The sequence below is a fragment of the Oculina patagonica genome, chromosome 8, assembly GCF_052425735.1.
Source record: "Oculina patagonica isolate OP01 chromosome 8, crgOcupat, whole genome shotgun sequence".
NCBI classification, from domain to species: Eukaryota; Metazoa; Cnidaria; class Anthozoa; order Scleractinia; family Oculinidae; genus Oculina; species Oculina patagonica.
The window spans coordinates 9,711,408-9,732,212 of NC_135765.1; the positions used below are offsets into that span (position 1 = coordinate 9,711,408).

Sequence of the window (20,805 nt, forward strand, 5' to 3'; positions counted from 1 at the left end):
ACATTTGATGGGAACTTGAATCAGCCCTTCAATAAAGCCATTTTCCATTCAAATCCTTGAAAAGACTCTGACTGAGTAGAATCAGTGAAAGTTCTGTTGACTCGATTGGTAACGAGCCTCCGAAAACCCTTGTAATTGATGAACTTTAAAGCGTTTTCTACTTATTAGCCAAAATATCGTTTACACAATCTTGGACAAAACTGTTGAAACACTTAACAAATTTCCACCTTTTTAGCCAACGGAGTTCAGTTTTGCTACCCCCTTCCCCCCATTTCAATGTTGGTAATGCTTTAGTGTTTTTAAAACAAAGCCTGTGGAGCCGCAAACCACAAGAAACAACATTGAGTAGGGGGGGATGGGGATAAGATATTTTAACCCGCTTGCAAGTCGAGTCATTTGCGAAAAATGCGTGAAATGCGTATGTGTCAACAAGTTTTGTCCAAGATTGTGATAGTAAGGGGGCCACTATAACTCGGCAAAATGTGAAGAATGATGCGTTCTCTTTTCCCATTTTTCAAGCCTTAGACTTGCCTGTTTTTTTTTTTTTTCGCTTTTCCACTAAAATTACGAATGAGAAAAGTTCTATTTAACAATTAGACTACGAGCCCGAGTTTTCTATGAGCAAATAGTCAACGAGGCGCAGCCGAGTTGACTATCGCTTATAGAAAACGAGGGCGAGTAGTCTAATTGTTTTAGTAGAAACTCTAAAGGATTGCAGTCCAAAACCTACAATATTGTGCACTTTAAAGACAAAAAATCAAGAAAATCTACCGCTGAAAGAGCTACGCGCGCGCGCGACTGTTTTCTATCGGCGAATAGAAAACAGTGGGAGAACCAATCAGATTCGCGGATTTCCAATAGAACACAGCTGTGTTTCTACTAAATATGTATATATGTCGACTGTTACAAAGTACCACCAAACTGGGAAAATACTGAAAAATGCCACTTGGGTTAGATGGGAAGCGATACGTAAGTGTCAAGAACATTGCTTCTTTTTCAATTTGCAATTTTGTCTTGTGAAGATAGAGAGCTCAAAGTTACAACGTACCAGTTTACACGAGCAATTTTCATGTGAATATTTTTATTTGCTCGTGTAGTCGAGGAAATTGGCCAATTTTTATGTGACAAATATATTTGCTGAGAAGCGGGCATGTTGGCTTTAATGTGACAAATAAAAAATGTCACATACGAAATATTGCTCGTATAGACGACTCGTCACATAAAATGTGGCATTGCGTATGCGTTTCTTCGTATCTCTGCTGTCCAACGTCATTACTGGCGCACAAAACTTCGAGCTGTTGACAAATGATTGTTGTGCCATCTACACGATCAAATATATTACATGTTATATTTGTCACATTAAAATTGCCCTTCTAAATGCGGCAGCCACGAGAGGACGAAAAACCATGTTAAAAAAATAGTGCCCGTAGGGTCGGAAAAAGCCGTCTGGACCCATCCGATTCTAGAGTTTTAGCTTCAAAATAAATGAAATGTAACAATTATCCTGCGAAATTGCGCAGAGTATTTATCGTCTGCTACTTAGCCGACAAGCGAGTTGGCTAAAATCAGACGATATTCCATAAGATTGAACACAATAATTGTTTTGTTGTTCAACAGTGTCAACGAAAAAAATTTTAAAGCTGAAAATAATCTGGTTATGCAGCGCTTTGCGATACTTGCGACGAATCGCGGCAACCAAATTAAGAATAAAGTAGGTTATCTGTTACGTTTATTTGTTATGTACTCGTATAGACCATATAGCTCCGCGCGCTATTTCTTTCTTTCTTTGCATAACTCCGTACAAAAAGACCCGTGTGAGGTCCGTACGTGTTAAAGTAACGCCCCCCAAAGCCTTTCGGACCCGCTAGAAAACATGCGGACAGCCGCAAGATAGAATTTCAAACAATTTATTCCCAACAATTTAGTTGATTTTGCAATGTTTATCTGATTCCGAGAAAGCGGAAAAAAAAAACAAACGGGTGAAGAGCATGCGACACTTTTAGACTTTAACATCCAGGAACCACTACAGCGTAAATTTAACAGGAAAAAAGACAGCTCAAATTCTACAGATTAAACAGTGCCTTATCTTAATAAAACAAAAACGTGCTGTGCGAGCTATTACCAACTCAGACTATCGAGAACATTCTGCCTCCTTATTTGCTCAACTGAGCATCTTAGATATCTTCCAAGTCAATGCATTGCAAATAGCTAAATTTATGTTTTACTATCATAACCAATTATTGCCCCCGATGTTTCTCAATTTGTTTTCTACTAGTAGTCAAATACACAGTTATGACACAAGAATAGCCAAGTGTTATCGACCACATCACTGTCGTACAAATCTAAAGCAGTTTACAATACTTTTCCAGGGTCCTAAAATTTGGAATTCTCTACCAGAATCATCGATCACTGGTTCGAGTAGCTTCTCTTCTTTTAAGAAAAAAATGATTAAATTTCTAATAAAATGAGTCTGAAATTGGCCTAGCTGCACATTCAGAGCGAAATTTCTATCTTATTGCTAACCCGAGGTGGCCTCCCCCATAAGCCTTAAGAAAGACCTCTGGCTAAAAAATTTTAAAAACACGAGCTATTGACTGTTCGATCTACGGGTAAAAGTCAATAAATATTCACTTTTACCCGTAGATCGAACAGTCAATAGCTCGTGTTTTTAACAGTTTTTAGCCAGAGATCGTTCTTAAATTTTTATTATGCTTAACCCTGGCTACGGTCCTTCAATATTTTTACGCCTTATCTTACTTGAGGACAACGACATTAAAAGCCGTTCATCTGCGATTCGTTGTCGCTGTTTGTTTGCCTCAGCAATAAATTTTTAATGTGCGATTTACCAAATCAATTTAATTAGCAAATCGACAGGTGAAAAGTAATAAAATAATCTTAAATTTTCATATGGATCAAACATGTAGATTAACACTAATGGCCTGGAAATATTAAAGTATTGAAATTAAAGTTGTCGAGTGTTATCACAGAATATCGAAATTTGTTTACACCGAAAGTATGGCAACTAACCAAAAGGTCTCAACATATATTAGCAGCCCAAGACGTTTTCCAGAAACCAGTAATATTTTCTTTATGTCTGGAGAATTTTCACGTACAGTTTTCACTGTATTTTAATTACTTTTTCTGATTAATTTAAAATTGAAGGAAACCTCAAAACAATAGTATATAATAGTATTACCCCCAAATAAACAAGGATGGTGTCGACTGACGAAGATTAAGACGGATTTCGAATGACAAACTTGCGTTGTCCGTGAAGCTTATTAAAAGCGGCATCTATTGTCGACGCTATACGAAGTTTCCTTCACTGGAAGGGTACAGTCACCTTTCTAATAATGAACTTGAAATTTCCGTCTCATTTATAAAGGCGTGTCCCGACTGATATAACATTTTTTAATAAGTATGGCCTGTAATTTGCTATAAACTTGCTTTATTATCTTGCGGTAAACAGAAAAAAAAACACAACGAGTGGTGAAAGCAAAGAAATATCAAAAGAAAAGAGAAAATAATGATTAAAATCAGAATTTCACCAAAAGAGCAATTTTAACTTTCTTGACATCCTCTCACAAAATCAAATTTGGTGAACTGTAATTCCAATCCCATCCTTGTTATCCTGTACTTCTTCCCCAAAATTCTTATTCTGTCATACTCTCAAGAATCCCTTTAATCCAATTTCTTTGTCTATTTGGTGGCATTTAGTAGACAATATGGAAATTCGGAAGGGTAACTTGCGATAATCAGCCCTGACGTCGACACTGTTCCTTTATGCAAATTTCCATTAGAAATGATTTACTGGATTTAGCGACAAATCTTATCATTCTGTTAATTCAGCTTCGTTAATTATGTTTAGGCCATATTGATAACCCCTTTCAAGATAACGGACTACTTTTTCAGATTCGCAATTTACAGTCAGTGTTTTTGGTTTTCTGTATCATAAATGAAGAATTGCGATTTCTAACTAGATCCTTTTAATTAGAAAATTGTCACGTGTATAGTGATAAAATCCTTTTTAATGTTGTAATCGGCATTAATCAGAAACGTATTTTACTACTATTGGCACAGAAAAATAAAGTGTGTAGATGGGGAATTTTACTGAGAAATTGCTCGCGGCAACCATTGCAGAAAAGAACAGTTTTTCGAATTCATCGCACGATTTTCATTAATCAAGGCTTCGATACTTTTAAATGCACACTTCATTGAAAGCGGCAACTATTGTGTTGGCCTAAGACCGGTTACAGAAAAGAACAGTTTTTACAATTTATCTCTGGATTTTGAGCTTACCGAGGCTTCGGTACTGTTAACTGTACGCTTAATTGAAAGCGGCAACTATTGCATTGAGCAATGCCAAGACCTGTTACAGAAATAAACAGTTTTTCTAATTTGTGTCACTTTTCTAATTTATTTTACTTTTAAATGTACACTTCAGTGAAACCGGCAACCATGAACCACAATTTTTGATCTTGTCTGCAACATGTTGCGTGCGTTTGGCTGGGCAATTTTCCAATTTATCTCACAATTTTGACCTTACTGAGGCTTCGGTACTTTTAAATGTACACCTCAGTGAAAGCGGCAACTATTGCGTTGGCCCAAGACCTTGTACAGAAATGAACAGGGTTTTTTTTTTTCAAATTTATCTCACAATTTTGACTTACCAAGGCTTCGGTACTTTTGAATGTACACCTCATTGAAAGTGGCAACAATTGCGTCGGCCCATGCAAGACCTGTCAAAGAAAAGAACAAGTTTTCCAATTTATCTCACGAGTTTTGAGGTTACCAATTCAAGGCTTCGGTACTTTCAAATGTACACTTCATTGAAAGCGGCAACTATTGCATCGGCCATAGACCTGTTACAGAAAAGAACGATTTTTTCCAATTTATATCACGATTTTTGAGGTTACCAAGGCTTCGGTACGTTTAAATGTACACTTTATTGAAAGCGGCAACTATTGCGTCGGCCATAGACCTGTTACAGAAAAGAACAATTTTTTTTCCAATTTATATCACGATTTTTGAGGTTACCAAGGCTTCGGTACTTTTGAATGTACATCTCATTGAAATGAACAGCTATTTCATATCGCAACAATGTTGCGAAATTTTGCTCTCAAATGTTGCGTGCGTTTGGCTGGGCCTTATAGAAAAGAACAATTTTTCCAATTTATCTCACAACTTTGACCTTACCGATGCTTCGGTACTTTTAAATGTATACTTCAGTGAAAGCGGCAACTATATATTGCGTTGATTGGTCCAAGACCTTTTACAGAAATAAACAGTTTGTTTTTTTCAATTTTTTCTCACGATTTTGCCTTACCAAGGCGTCGGTACTTTTGGGTACACTTAATCGAAAGCGGCAACTATTGCGTCGGCCCAAGACCTGTCACAGAAAAGAACAGTTTTTCCAATTTATATTACAATTTTTGAGGTTAACAACACTTCGGTACTTTTAAATGTACACCTCATTGGAAGCGGCAACTATTGCGTCGGTCATAGACCTATTACAGAAAAGAACAATTTTTTTTCTAATTTGTCTCACGATGTTTGAGATTACCAAGTCTTCGGTACTTTTGAATGTTTAATTCATTAAAAGCATCAGCTGTTGTGTCGGCCCAAGACCTGTTACTGAAAAGAAGAGTTTTTCCAATTTATCGCAAGATTTTCACTTAGCAAGGCTTCGGTACTTTGAACTGCACACGTCTTTGATGCGGTAACTATTGCGCCGCATGATTCTTTCTTACTAAGTATTTGAGTAATAACCACCCTTCAAAAAGATGGACTGTAATTAGACTGTAATTACATTGTTTTATTTCTTTATTTCCATGGCAAATAAATTAGTCTGGAGAAAACTTCTCATTTCATTCTAGGTAAATCGACAAGCTTTTCTAGAACGCGGACAATTTTTGGCCCCAACAAATGCATTTAAACTTCGCGAATCTGAGGTAACAGCAATTTTATCAATAACTTTTTTAAGTTAAATATTTGAGCTGTTTTCCCTACAATTTTGTTTCTCGTCGCTTGTATGCTCTCCCTTTATTTAGTTGTTTCTCTTAAAACATAAATGTTTTATCTTGACATTTATCCCGGAATTGAATTTGTTTCATTTTAAAATTGAATTAAATCTCTCAGATCTATGATATCACATTTCTAGATTTTTCCCATTTTGAAAAATAATGAAAAAAAACATGAAGCACACGGGAAAAAATGTTTAATGGGACTGTGTCACGGCTGAGTTTATTTTATTAAGTTTTGCCAAATACTTGCTGTGAAACGTAATGTTTGCAGAGAAAATACTTCTATGAGACCGATCTAAATGACAAAACCATAGCATTATTACTACCAAATGTGTCTCCCAGGCTTTAAAATTTTAAGTTACAAGCAAGCGAGATTGATTTTGAAAACTGTTCAGCCCAACAATGTTTCAAAAAATCCATATTGCAATCCATTTTAATCTTCTACACTTTTGGCCATCCGTACCTTCTTTTGTATTTGCTGTGTTATTGAAATGTTCCTTCACTGTTTTAAAGGGACTGTGTCACGGCTGAGTAAAGTTTCAGTTATTACAATTTGCCGAAAACTCGCTATGAAACTTACTTTTAAAAAACATTCTTCTCTGGATCAAAATGACAAAACCACAGCTTTATTGCAACCAATTTTTTTCCTGAGTATTATAACTTAAAGTTACAAGCAAACGAGATTAACTTTGAAAACTGTTCAGCCTTACAGTATTTCAAAAACCCATATCGCAATCCGTTTCAATCTTCGTCGCTTTTGGCCATCCGTACCTTCTTTTGTATTTGCTGTTTTAAGCGTATATTTTTATATTTCACCGAATTTGATGGTCATTTTGCATGCCTAAATTTGGCTAACATCCGTGACACAGTCCCTTTTAAAGGTTATTTTCATATTTTACTGAATTTGATGGCCATTTCCCATGCCTTAATTTGGGTAAAATAGTCCAGTCAACTTAGTATTACACCCAAAACAAATTGCAACAAAAATAAAACATGCCTTATTCGACTTTGCATATATTGAGGAATAACATACTAAAAGTCACCGTGAATCGGAGTATTGGAACCTCGTCTTTTTTTGCGATATTTGAACTACAATGAAAGATGAGAAATTTAATTTATGCATAACTAATGTGATTTTTACAAGTAACATTGAAGGGTCCTTATCGACAGAAATAATCAAGCTAGCAAAACCAAACAACGACAAGCCAACAAATCAGTTTACAACAAATGTAGCAGTTATTACTTATCCTATTTATTGCGTGAAATGACATTACTATTCTGCCCTTTTTGGTACCTTAGAGAACGTACTACCAGCGGCCGGATTCTGGCATAGCTGCAAGTATAGTAACAACGCTAATCGGACATTTCATTAAAAAAGCTGAGTTTTCTTCAAAAATTAAAGATACTGAAAACTGATAAAGTATAATTATACCTTTTTGATGAAAGAATAAACGCTGGTCAAAAAAGTTACCGTCTGATAACTAGATTTGCGGCAAACAATTATGGCGGGAGTTTTGGATGAAACCCTCAACATAATCTGTCAGAAAACGTAATGCGTGAATTTGCTCCCCCAAAACCCTTTCTGCTTATTGGAAGGTGCCTATAATTCCAAGAATCAACACTGATTGATCTTTGCAAAAGTCCCCCGAGTGACTGAGCTGTTACAGACGCCGGGGACACAACCCCGGCGTAACTATGGGCACGCCTCCATCTCTGCACTTAATTCTTTTACAAAAGGATGAACAAATTATTTCAGGAGTAGCAGAATGATTTTGGACAAAAGAAAAAGGGTTAAAACATTGGGAAAAAGTTTGGTAACAACCTGCAAATGACTTGATAAACATGAATTCAAACTTTGAATTCAAACAACAACAACAACAACAACTTTATTCACCACAAATATTTACAAAAGGAAAAGACATATAATGGTATTAATAAATAATTAAGGGTCTGGTGGCCTGAAAAAAAGAGTTTAAAAGGGCAGGCAGCCAGTGACAAGTATGGTATCACTCTATCCACTCAATATTAGCATTTGTATACAGCCACGTCAAATGCTATATAGTTTTGTACGCCAATCGTCACATTTGTTCAACCACTGCAATGGAAAGCATTAACTTATCAACAGACACGCCTTTTTCTCGCTGTTTTAAAATCCTTTTTAAAAAATAAAAAATAAAACAAATATTTTAACAGGATTAACCCATTAGTACTTTGGTGTACTGTTATCTTAGGGGTCCTGTAAGATATTAAAATTTAAAAAGATGACTTACAAAGTTTAAAAAAAGTTTAGAAATGTTAAAAAGACAACGGTTTAAAACAAATAAAAACTTATGAATAAAAGTTACAAATAAAAAAGTCTAGAGTTTAATTTTTTCATTTCCGACGGTAAACAATTAAAAACTGACGCTCCTAAAAACGAAAAACTTCGACGGCCAAACTCTAGCTTCATTCTCGGCAGGACATAAGCCATACCTTACTCATGCCATGTGCAACTAGGACACTGTATGTATGACGTTATTTCCAGTCGTTACTTTACATATGTTTCAAAAAATATGGCTCTGCCATATTTTCTGTCTCTAAAATGATAAACCTGGAGAAAAGCTGGATGTCCTTCAAGTGAGGCACTTTCGCAGCAAAGTTTTACCCAGCATGCTACCCACACGTCGGGATATAATGCCTATTCGTAGCACAGCTTGAGGGTCTATCATCAAGTACAGCAGTGGAATGGATTCCAAATGTTTTAACCCTTTTTCTTTTGTCCAAAATCATTCTGCTACTCCTGAAATAATTTGTTCATCCTTTTGTAAAAGAATTAAGTGCAGAGATGGAGGCGTGCCCATAGTTACGCCGGGGTTGTGTCCCCGGCGTCTGTAACAGCTCAGTCACTCGGGGGACTTTTGCAAAGATCAATCAGTGTTGATTCTTGGAATTATAGGCACCTTCCAATAAGCAGAAAGGGTTTTGGGGGAGCAAATTCACGCATTACGTTTTCTGACAGATTATGTTAAGGGTTTCATCCAAGACTCCCGCCATAATTGTTTGCCGCAAATCTAGTTATTAGACGGTAACTTTTTTGACCAGCGTTTATTCTTTCATCAAAAAGGTATAATTATACTTTATCAGTTTTCAGTATCTTTAATTTTTGAAGAAAACTCAGCTTTTTTAATGAAATGTCCGATTAGCGAACGTTGTTACTATACTTGCATCTATGCCAGAATCCGGCCGCTGGTAGTACGTTCTCTAAGGTACCAAAAAGGGCAGAATAGTAATGTCATTTCACGCAATAAATAGGATGAGTAATAACTGCTACATTTGTTGTAAACTGATTTGTTGGCTTGTCGTTGTTTGGTTTTGCTAGCTTGACTATTTCTGTCGATAAGGACCCTTCAATGTTACTTGTAAAAATCACATTAGTTATGCATAAATTAAATTTCTCATCTTTCATTGTAGTTCAAATATCGCAAAAAAAGACGAGGTTCCAATACTCCGATTCACGGTGACTTTTAGTATGTTATTCCTTAATATATGCAAAATCGAATAAGGCATGTTTTATTTTTGTTGCAATTTGTTTTGGGTTAGACAACGAAATGGCTTATATTGACTGGACTAAAATCTGTGACACAGTTCTTTTATCTACATTATTTTCAATAGACATAAATTAGACTTTGTCTGCAGATGTAAATTTACCTCGATGTTTACGCAGATGTTATTTACCTCGACCTAGATAATTTCGGATGTCATCCAATAATTGTTTATTCCGGCACAATCCCAGCAGTTTTCGCTGGTGGAATGACATTATCTTCAAATTGGGTTTATTTTCATATAAAAAAAAACTTCACGTATTTGTAATAAGAACGTAAGTCAGCAAACGTATTTTAAAGGAACGTCTTCAAAGAATAACTATACGTTTTCAATTTTTATGCATCAATAAGATTAAAGGCACAGAAAGGCGTCCAAACAAACTGCACGAGTAAGCAGGAAAGGCAACTGGTGATAAGCTAGTGACAATTTGGCAGCAACTACTGACGACTTGTTATACCCCCAAGAAAACTGTCTACTTCATATCAAATCATATTAACATGGACTCAAACAACACAGAAACAACCACCAGCTCTTCCAGCTCAACTTTTCAGTGCGAACACAAAAGGGACTCATGGGACTTAAACTACTCCACTCTCCACTTCGTGATAGACGCAATGGCACTGGTTGCTTCACTCCCCACAATTTTATTGAACGCAATGGTAATTCTAGTTGTAAAACGAACTAAGGAGCTGCAAAAACCTTCCACCATCCTGTTATCTAGTCTGGCCGTTACGGATCTTCTAATTGGCGTTATAGTTATGCCGTTATCTGCCATTAGTGATATCTTAATATTTTCTAAGCATCCATTTGCGTATAAATGTATGTTAGACTTAGTGAATATTTTCTTCATGTTTTTACTCTTCTTTGCTACCCTTTATCACTTGACAATCATTGCTTGGGATAGGTACGTGGCAATAAAAAAATGGATGGACTATAAGGTTATCGTCACAAATGGCCGTGTCAAAAAACTCGCAATAGCTGCCTGGCTCTTTGCGCTTTTCCCAGCGGTTCCAAACGTTATAATGGCAGCGGTCGATGTGGATCGCAGAATTGTTGGAGGTTGGTTTACCTTTTGTGCGTCTATGGGAGCAGTTTGTTTAATACTTATTGCGTTCTTTTATCGAAAAGTGTACCTTGGAATACGCAATCGTCAAATAAGTGAAATCAGCCAAGTCACCGAACAGAAGAAAGCGAAACTCGAATCTAAAGTTGCCAAGATGACTGGCTTGCTAACCGCAGCACTGGTGTCAACGTTTATTCCAATATTTGGCTTTGAAATCTTGGGTAACTTTTTTCCAATCTTTAACTCAAGTGCTGCTATCCGGTTTACAGATACGGTGACGCAGTTCAACTCTCTATTCAATCCTCTGCTTTACTGTTACAGAGACCAACGTTTCAGGAATGCCCTTCGCGAGCTGTTAGGAAAGAGAAAACCTCAAGCACTCCAGTCAGCAGTTGATGTCGCTCGCGATCGATCTGTAAGACGAAACGATCTGTCTGCGTCGACAGAGACCCAGATCGTAGAAACATCTACTACGCACTTGACAAAACCAGTATTCTCCAATCTTCTCGCGGCTTTAGATTCTGCTGATCGGAGGCCACGTGAAGTAATGTTGAAAAGGTCCATGTCTGACCAAATGATCGACAAATTCAGCAGTTCCATCGATGGCTTGGAATTGCAGCAACCCTCGCCAATCGTGGTAACAAGCGCGACAGTTCATGCTGAAAGCCGCGTGCAATGTGAAGCGAAGAAAAACAATCCTGAATGTGCCAATGGTGTGAACAAGCCCCAAGTTACACAACAGCTCTTCCCAAATAAACCAAGATCAAAATCCTGTGATCCTATCACCTCCGTAGGATTAACCAACCTTGACAGGAAACAGTTCGCGATCGAAGAACCAAACTGACGCCAGCAAAACTTCATGGTCCCTGGTAAAACATAAACATTGAGCTACCAGATTTACCAAAAGGTTTTGGCAAGTGCGAATAAGAAACTGGAAAGGTACGTTTGAATGATGACAGCCAAGTCACAGTCAAACAAACTTCTGAACGACCTGAACTGCGTAATGCATACATTTTAGTATCTACAATCATTGACAAAATTCGTTGGCACACCCACCCCGATTTCCGCGTTTCAGTGTTGGATAGCGCAATGTGTCCAAAGTCCTTAGCTTGTGCAGTGCGTCTCAGTTTGTGAGCAAAATTAGGCAGCAATTGAAGGCATTAGTTTTTTTGCATGTAACGCAACTTTGTAAAGGGGGAGAGGGGGAATTCTTTATTTTTTTATTTCATGTTTCAAGAAAGAAAACGGCAATTGCGCCAAGGTTTGGGCATAGATTGTATTTTGGGATTCAGTATCCAAATGGATCGATAGTAGCCGTGCTTTTGGCTCATGGTTCGTGTTAATTGAATCTTGTCGGGTGTTTGTTGTGCTTTTTACTATTTACAATTTGTGTGTGTTTATTTCAATTTCCTTTTTAAAATCAATTCTTGCCCATTTTCCTCAAGGATGGTCGCACAAGAAGAGGCACTCGCGCGCAAAGATGTAGAAACTCAAAAAAAAAAAAAGGCTCCTCTGCAGCCTCCATGTCAATAACGTAGCATCGAAGTACTTTCAGTCAGTCACATGACAAATTGGCTATAATTTGGAGAAGAGGATAATTTATCTTTTTTTTATTGTCTTCTTTACTGGCCAGTCAAGTAAAATGATAACATTGCAATAATCGCAACTCGGGAGCTAAAATCCAGTTTATGTGACTGGGACGCTAAGGGTAGGTGTCAAGTTAAATCAAGTCAATCTTTATTCATCACACGGTAAAATAGAATCACCAGTTAAGCTATAATAAAAAAATTAAAAAAACGCATAACACTGTTTTACACGATTGCCGTGTGGGAATCCGATACATGTATGTCAGCGATTCGATTTATGATTTCTCGTTTAAAGTGGCCAATGGAGCCAACATCCCTCATTTGCTGGGGCAAATTGTTCCATAGAAGAGCCCCACTATAACTAAAACTTCGTTTCAAATAGTTTGTGTGTGGCTTGGGCAGGTCAAGTTTACCTTTGAGATTTCTTAAATTGTATTCTGCGCGGCGGGTAGGTGTCCGTTGGCCGAGGTTCGACTGTACTTAAGTGACGTGCTGTAAGAGTGAAAATCTCAGGAAATAATTATTATGAAATCAGTTTTAATTTCAAAGTTATGTCATATTCTTGCTGGTAATATATACACAAGACAGGTGAATGCGCGTAATGCTATTTATCGAAATATCGAATCGAAACATAAGTCGAAATATAAAACTGTGAAATGCTTCAGAAAGTTCTTTCGTCGAAGCGATAAAAGAATTAGATAAACTTCGGTAATCTCTTGACATTCTCTGTCTTTGTTATTCTTTGAACGCACGATTTTGGAGTTCAGTAAAATATTAAAAAAATATTTGTATATCTTTGTATCACTGCTATAAATTTCGCTGAAATCTCAGCCTCGTCAGGTATGTTCCGCCATCTTGTTACAAAGATATGAAACATGTACAGTAATGCAAAAAAAAATTATAATAATATTTTTGTGGAAAGGTGTGTTACGACGAAAAACAAAGTTTTCTTATTGGGTGCCATCAAACAAGAAACTTTGAGTTCGAGGAACAGACAACACGAACTGAGCGTTTTCACGGATTGAAAAGTGTGTTTTAAATACATGCCCAACAAGGAGACGTAAACCTTTTTTGGCAACAAGTAAAGAAAGAAAGTTTCCCAGATAATTATCTACGTCGTTATTTAAACCTCAAAAATGGTTAAAACTTTTCTCTGCTTTTTTAAAGTTTTGTCCTTTTTCCAGCCTTGTAAATAATTATTTTGATCAAACCGAGTGTTATGGACATCAAAGTTTGCCTAGTTTATTGTAAATATGTAGAATGATATACCATGGCTGTTAATATTGGTCAAAATTGTCTCCTGTATGACGTTAATTCGTAGAAACGTATAGGTCTTGCCTACGTTTCGAAGCACACGGTCTGGCAAAATACAATACCAATATCTAAAAATAAACATGTTTATTAAAATATTTATGTGTATAAAGTTGCAGACCGATCGGTCGACCGGCTTCGTTTAAATATATATTCCGCACATTGTAAAGTAGATAAACCATATTGAAGCAATATGAAAGTGGTTAAATAATTTTTTTATAGTCCATAGCATCGAGTTCATTTCAGTTGTTTATTTAAATCTAAAGACCATAAGTTAATAAACATAAGTTAAAATAATATTCTTGATCACAACGAATCATACTCATACTGTGCGATATGTTACCTTATTTCCCTGAACAGTTGTATGTCTGCAGAAGGATATTCATTGCTAGCAGAAACTCATAAGGGTTGAAACATGTAACGCGCGTTCACAGCGTTTTAATATTCAGTTTTGATTATTCAGTTTTGCCAAGTACCATATTTGGAAAAGCTAAGAGTTTGTACGCGAATGCAACTACATTTTCGGTTTTGCGGTGAGTTACTTAAATTCAGACCTAAACGCCGTAAAGTTCTTACAGAAACTAAAGAAATTAATTATGTGTATCTAACTGAACTTCTACAGACTACTTAACGACGATAAAACAGGGAATTTAACTTGTACTTTATTCAACCAAGCTTGTTCAAAAACAAGATTACGTCATCAAGCGCGAGCTAGCGCGCGCTGTAAATATTGCAATTTTGATTGGTTCATTTTTCTCCTGATTTTCCAAATATGGTACTTAATGGCGACGAATGTGCAAACGCTTTGTACAGTGCAAATCATAGGGAGTTACACGTTTCAACCCTTGTGGGTTTCTGTTGCTAGTTAATTCAATTTAAAGTAAATCGCAGTCGAAGTGAAATGTATATACGTGTAAATATATGCAGTTTATTAAATGACTGAATCCTCTGACAACTAGAATTGAAAATCGATTTGCGGTTAGAGTTCAGGTCTGTTTTCTACACGAAAACAGATCGAAAACCTTGCAATCCAATTCTGATACGATTGTTGATGGGAAGAATTAACATGTTAAGCGTGCAGATTAGATTTTTCGCTAATGACGTGTAAAAGCTAAGCTTGTATATAGAGCTGAGAGTTGCAACTAAACGCTATCGTCCGAAGATTGCCGAGGAATATTCGAAGATGTTTCGACTAAATATCGATAAACTTTGGCTCATTGAGCATTGAAACATGGCAAACTCTGTGAGCTGATTGGTCAAAAATGATATCACACATGTGTGGATATTATTTTTATCCACACATGTGTGATACCATCCTTATCGATTAGCTACCACTCGCTATACCACGGCATTTTACATAATAAAATTGTTCACACACATTGTGAAGAAACTTTGATAAGTGGATTATATTACAAATAAATTGGAAGTGACTATTTAGCACTCACTTGATGTCGTGAGACTTCTTATTTTTTCATACACAAAGTACAAATCACACAACTTATTTTTTTTTTTAATGTTCAGACCAAGAGGATTTTGCCGGGCGAGAATCATATCCACTAGGCCACCGACGACCAGCTGCAGGAATCCTGTTTTTTTTTTTTGATAAAAATCTTAACCCTATTATAAAAGCTAACCGAAGCAGCCCAAGCTAAAGTAGGCTAACCGGAGTGCTTTTTAGGCTAACTAGAGTGATAGTTAGGCTAATTAATCGGAACGCTATTTAGGCTAACTGGAGTGCTAGTTAGGCTATAACCGGAACGCCAGTTACGCTAACCGCAGTGCTGTTTAGTCAGTAGTATTCTACATGAACTGAGTGTTACGTGGTATAAATATGCCATGAGGTGTCTCGCTATTGTCTCACTACATCAACTGAGTGCAGGATAGTTAGTCCCATTACATATATTCGATGTTAACGGCCGCTCTGTCATTCTCGTCCCCATCCCGGGTGCTGACCAGACGGATCGCGGGCTCTGGGAACGACAATGCCGTTCTGTCAGTCAGGAATTCCTCAGCACCGGCTTGTACACATGCGCGATATCCCTCGCGGTGATAGGCTGTGAAGAGAGACGGCGTAAAGAACTGATTGGTGGTCGAAGTACGCGGGAAACCCGAGCAGAGCTTCCGAGAAATCCAGCGAAGAACATTGGAACTTGAATGACAAGCTTCACAGCAGCAGAACGTAAGCCGGTCAACTTCCTCTGCTGAAGAATGGGGCCTGGACCCCATTCTCTCGCGTCTAGTTCCTCTGCAGTGTCGCGGGTGTACTGGCCCCAAGTTGTCTCCATGTCCGGTGGAGGCTTATCTCCGTAGTCAGGGTGACGGGGAGCAATGATCATTATCTTGCCTTAGCCGACCTCCAAGTAACCTCCTTTCGGATTCTTGTCGTAATACCGAACCTTAAATCGATAATGTCTCGGCTGGTGGCCCCTCGGGACGTCCACGTACTTTTTTCTCATCTCCTCTATGACGTCACGACCCTTCGATCCGACAAACTCACAGTGCAGTTCTTTTCTTGCTTGATCCAATGAGCTCAGAAGGTGCTTGGAGTAATCTTCGTCCTTTCTGATTAAGCTTCCGTCGACGATGAGGATTCTTTTGAGCCTTTTTTTCAGCAGAGGCAGCAAACCAAATTTCTCCAGGCGCCCGGCGTCGCTGAGAGACAAGAGCGCTGGGGGACAGGGACCGACATTGTCGACTTGAAAGACTTCGCGTAAAAATCGAATGTGGTACAAATGTACGTGACACCATCTGTATAGAAATATAAGATGAAAGAAAGAGATTGGTACGGTGAAAAAAAATCCAAGACGACTAAGACAACTGCAGCAAAATTTAGAAGGGAAGGAAAGACAACCAGAGTCAAGTAGTAATCAAAATATCTTTCAATGTAGCTCGTCACGCTTTCCTCCACCACGAACCGTTAGTGGGCAGGAAGCATTGCGTGACGAGCCCAAAAACGGACATATTTCTGTTACAGTAAGATTGCATGAAATTGTTAGAAGCCTTACCTTCAAAGAAAGGTTAGCATATATTTGGGGAATTTTCTTATTTGAAAGCAACGTGTTTTTTTAGCAACTTTTGGGACTTAAAGCACTTTTTTAGCAACCTTTAAGTATTCCAGTTGGCAACGTTCCAGCAATTTACGAGCACAATTGGGACAAGCCTAAGCGCAGCACTGTAACACTACTACTGAAAGGCATCATTACTTGTTGAGCCCGCGAGAATGGTCTGCCGAAGGTCAAAAAGTGAGGAATTGCTCGCAAACAAAACTTGAAAGAGAAACACTTTCGGCTCTTACCTGACAAATTTGTCAAAGAACCATGGCGGTTCACCACCAGTAGGCATAATGGCAATGGCGAAAAATACCACCACATATGCCACAAACACAGCGACTGCGTAACCCTCGGCTTTCGTCATGTTCCAATGAGTTAATGGGATGACAGCAAGAAATATTACAGGGAAGGCTGCGATACTTTGGATTAAAACAGCCAAAATCTGAAACAAACACGAAAAATAGTACATCATGGAAAAAAAATCGTGGTTATTAAAGGGACAGTATCATGAGAATTCTTTTAAGTTTTTGTGTTAGCTATTAGTCCGGCGGCTTAGCTTCTGAATTGTGCGATTTGTGATACAAGCACCAAACTTTGCGGGATTACAAGCATTCGTATACTAATCAATTCTTGATATAGTGCCAACGCCAATTTCCTATTTTCAGCTAGTAAACAGCAATGAAATTCTCAGCCGAGAGGCCCCTCCCCCACGAAGTACTCCTTCTTGTACTTTTATAAACCTTTTATTGTAGATTTTTATTTATAAATACAGATGTGAATGCTTTACATTAGAATTACAATTGTCATTTTTTTACCATCTGTTTAATACCTATAATTTACTAGGACATTATTGCATGGGAAAAGATTTTTCGTTCCCCGTCCTCTGCTCCCTGGCGTCTTTCGTTTTGCGCTAGCGTCCAGGTCTCTCGCGATCGGTGAACCGTTCGCTAACAGAAGAAACAAATATTTCACGAAATTTCATTGATTTTCATAAATTACGGTTTCCATGGAAACCTGTGCTTTTCGGGCCTGGCACTATATCTGAAAAAACCTCTGTTGGTGACCACTTTCATTGTGCCAAGTTTCATGCTTGTATCAAAAAGTGCACAATTCAACTAAAATTTCGAGCTAAGCCGCCGGACTATTATTAGCACCTTTGGACACCTTTGATGACTAGTACAGTACATTTTGGCAATGCCAGGCCACTATGATTGGATTTCTTATCATCGCCAACACCTTCATTGCATTTTCAAGTAGCACTAAATCACAGCAGTAGAACGTCAGCCAGTCAACTTTAATGCTTCAGTCCGACGGCTCTTTCGTGGGTTTATTTCGACCATTCATTTTAGCATTGCCCAAACTCGCAATCTGACAAACTCGCAATCTGATTGGCCATAAGCTACTGTCGATTGAAAAAAGGCCTTCAGAGCGCACGTAGGGTTAAGGTGTTATGTCATTTTTTATAGCCATTGGATTATACTCAGACAATTTGATTAGTTAAAGAATGAGTAAAGCGCTTCGCTGTTTCTTATTCGACTGTCGATCTACTATCTTGAAAAGTCAGGGGGATCGGAAGATAGTACTCGACAATTAAACAGAGAAAATTGAGGAAGCATTCATTTCCTTAATTGTCGTCATCACCACCGCCACCACCTCCATCATCATCATCGTCATCATCATCATCATCATCATCATCATCATCATCATCATCATTAACCACCACTAAACTATAGGAACTGCAGGGCGTATAATTGTAAACGACTGCTATGATGCGATCGTATTTATTAGTTAATGCGTTGCTCTCGTTTCTTACCTTTGAAGCTAATTCTTGCCTAACGCACCCGAGTGAATCATGTGGATTGCTCCTGATCGCTTTCCTGAGAGTCAGTCCCAAGAGAACCTGGAGATCTCTGAATGGTTCTTCTTGTTCAGGACTTAACGCCATCACAGCAGCAGACGTTACCATGGCATCCGCTAGGTTGATGTTGCATGGCAACAGTGTATCTGCTACACCAGGCTCTCCCGGTTGGTGATCGATTCGTTCATTTTCAGTCGGTGACAGAGCCATGACGCTGTAGGAGGGTTCTTTCAAGGACTGTTTCTTGCGCCAGTAGTCAACTGCCACGTTGCTGATGTATTGTGGTTGGACGTGGTCAATGTCAGACATGAGCAAAGGGTGCTTGGTAGGGTCATGCTGGTGGCGGCAACAAGAGAGCATTGAAAAGAAGTCTCGGCAACTGATTCCTTTGCAGCCAAGGGATCCAACGCTCTCCTATGTAAAGAAAGATTTCTGAAGCCTCCACCTGAAAATTTAGAAAACCTCAAGTCAACATTTATATACTTTTTAAGCCGTGTAATGTGTCCTCCCCCAGAGGGACGCAGTATCTTTGCACGCGAAAAAAGGTTTTTGACATTTCTGGGACAATTTCCGATGGCATCTGTTTTTATTCAAGAAATCAAAATATCAGAAGTTTTGGGATGAAGTTGACATGGCAACACACTCAAATTCTGAGATTTAATTGGTCTGATCAAATGGAAGCCATCTGAACGTTGACAAAGAGAAACCAAAAATTTTTCAAACACTTTTTCACTCAGGGCGTTCGTGTAGTCTCGCTGTTCATTTATTTGAAAAAGCGAGCCGCCAGTAAAAACACACACTTTTATGTCATAATCATCATCATCATCATCATCATCATCATCAACAACAATAACAACAACAACAACAACAACACGGTGTTATGAAACCAATACTGTGAGCTTGGTAAGTTATAGTTTAAGTCACTTACTTGTAATAGGTGAAAATTGCCGTCATACGGAACATGCCAAAATAAGGACTTAACCAGATGAAGCCTCCAGAAATTAACAAGAGTTTGTAGAAAAGGTGTTCCTCGTAAGCGATACCGAACACCGTGGTCTGGTACACTCTCCACTTAATGACGAAGGCGTAAAAGTAGAACACAATTGCAAGGGAAGCTTTCCTTCTCAAGGGCGGGAATCCGAGCCAGAAGAAGATACTTAGAACGATCACCAGGGCGTTGAGCCAGGAAGGAAGCACCTCAACAAACTGTTGAATTAACCACGGCAAAAATGTGAACATAAACAACACTCCATTCAGAACTTGGAAGAATCGAGCAATGGGGCGGAATCGTATCGGACCGACAACCCTGATACCGTAGAAGACGAAGGATGTGATGGCCAGTAGTAGGAACAGAACGCACTGCTGTTGCACTTCCGGGTCACTCAAGACAAATTCTGACTGACAATTCCGTTCCGTAGCGAAACTGTTAGCGACACTTCCGGTTGAATTCAGGGGCACGTCAATGCACACGAAGCCTTTACGCATGATACTACCAAACACGAAGTCGATGACGTAAGCAGTCGTGAACGCTCCAACGCTGTACCTGACACTAGGGATGACAACGCTGACAGTGAATAGCAGTAAAACAAGTATTATGAACTCCACGATGCCTTGTAAGGGCCTTTCAAAGTTAGCAAGGCAGCCAACTCTACTGCGCATATACTCGAAAAACTCTTTATGCCATTTATGGTCATCTTGTTGATTGTGTCTGTATTTCCAGTCCAAGTAAGCAGCCGCTACGTAATTCCCGCCAGACACACAGCTCACGTGGTCGATTTTGACGCCGCGGTGAAGAAGTCTTCTTAACACGCCGGAACTCAACGCGGCCGAGCGAATCCCGCCACCAGAGCACGCGAGACCAATCCTCTCCTCAGGCATATTGTAATGATTCTGTTGGTCCTTGAAAAGCAACAGAACGATTTAGATTACTTTTCCTTATAAAATTTGCTGGCAAGGAAATTCCCTAACGAGGCAAAAGGCAGTCTCGGTTGGCCAGAGCACCCGGTGACGTGCAGTCTGGCACATGCCGGGCTGACTTTTGCTGTAGCTAGGGCCATTTCCTGGCACAATCTGTCTGGATTTGACAAAACGTGGACTCCGGGATCCGTGCTTGAAGGCCGACTCGGTCGGCCTTCAAGCCATTGCGGCCCGAGAAATTTGAGGGGGGGCAACGTCACCGACCCCGTGGGCAGCTAGCTGGGGCCCTGACCTAACAGCCCTAGGGAGCCCTGGGTCAGCTGTTGAATTGCAATCCGGCTGGGGGGGTGGCTAAAGTCAGGTTTTTGGCTTGTTTTCTGCAAAGGCTTTGCTTGGAAATGTGGTCAGGACTGCTCCT

At 38.8% G+C, this 20,805-nt stretch overlaps 1 pseudogene; it reads right to left on the bottom strand.

Moving 5' to 3' along the window:
- Nucleotides 1–15,455: 15,455 nt before the first annotated feature.
- On the bottom strand, nt 15,456–20,348 carry LOC144663104 (uncharacterized; annotated as a pseudogene).
- Between the last annotated feature and the right edge of the window lie 457 nt (nt 20,349–20,805).